This window comes from Condylura cristata, unplaced genomic scaffold, assembly GCF_000260355.1.
Source record: "Condylura cristata isolate star-nosed mole 26May11 unplaced genomic scaffold, ConCri1.0 scaffold00006, whole genome shotgun sequence".
Lineage (NCBI taxonomy): Eukaryota > Metazoa > Chordata > Mammalia > Eulipotyphla > Talpidae > Condylura > Condylura cristata.
Window position 1 is genome coordinate 1988532 of NW_004567107.1, and position 649 is coordinate 1989180.

The window sequence follows — 649 nt, forward strand, 5'->3', positions numbered from 1 at the left end:
GCTCCAAGTGCCCAGGCCTCTTTCGAGTCCTCCAGGGACCTAGTTCAGGCCCTTTGTGTCTGTGTCCTCACCGCGTCCACCTAGATTTCTGCTGCCCCTTTCACTTAGAAGTCAGCTTAAATGTCACTCCTCCAAGAGCTCTCCCTCCCACCTGAGGTGGCAGCCACCCCGTAGTATTCCCCTTCGCGGATGCTCTGACGCTGCCCTCGGGTCTGGACCTCACCATCCCGTTCATTTCTGGAGCTCGGCAAAAACCGTGCCAAGCAAACGGGCAGCGTGCGTGAAATCGCGAGCCACCTGCAGCGTGAGTGAAATCGCGAGCCAATGGCAGAACTCGGCGCGCGTCTTCGTTTCAGGGTTCGCTCGGCGCCCCCCTTCCCCCGGCCGCAGGACCCGCGGGCGGCAGGCAACGGTTCCAGCCGCGGTGCTGTTGCTATGGCAGCGGGAAGCGGCGAGCGGGCCGGAAGTGACGCTCTCCGGCTTCCGCTTCCACCACCACACGCTTCCGGTTTGAAAAGCAAGTGGCGGAGCTTTCGGAGCGCGGCATAAAGTCGCCTTTTCCCGCCGATCGGCTCTTTGTGGACGCGCCGGCGTAAGTCGCGCGGGGGCGGCGGCCGCCTCGGCCCTCGGGCGGCCGCAGGGCCAGGAG

General features: G+C 64.7%; 1 protein-coding gene across 2 annotated transcripts in view; it reads left to right on the plus strand.

The window, feature by feature from the left end:
* The first annotated feature begins 510 nt into the window (after window positions 1-510).
* TTF1 (transcription termination factor, RNA polymerase I) overlaps window positions 511-649 on the plus strand; it is a 14539-nt gene continuing 14400 nt past the window's right edge. For both annotated transcript variants that reach the window (XM_012721589.1, XM_012721590.1), the window contains exon 1: window positions 511-592. The gene's annotated coding sequence lies outside the window, so the exon portion shown is untranslated. The remainder of the gene's footprint in view (window positions 593-649) is intronic.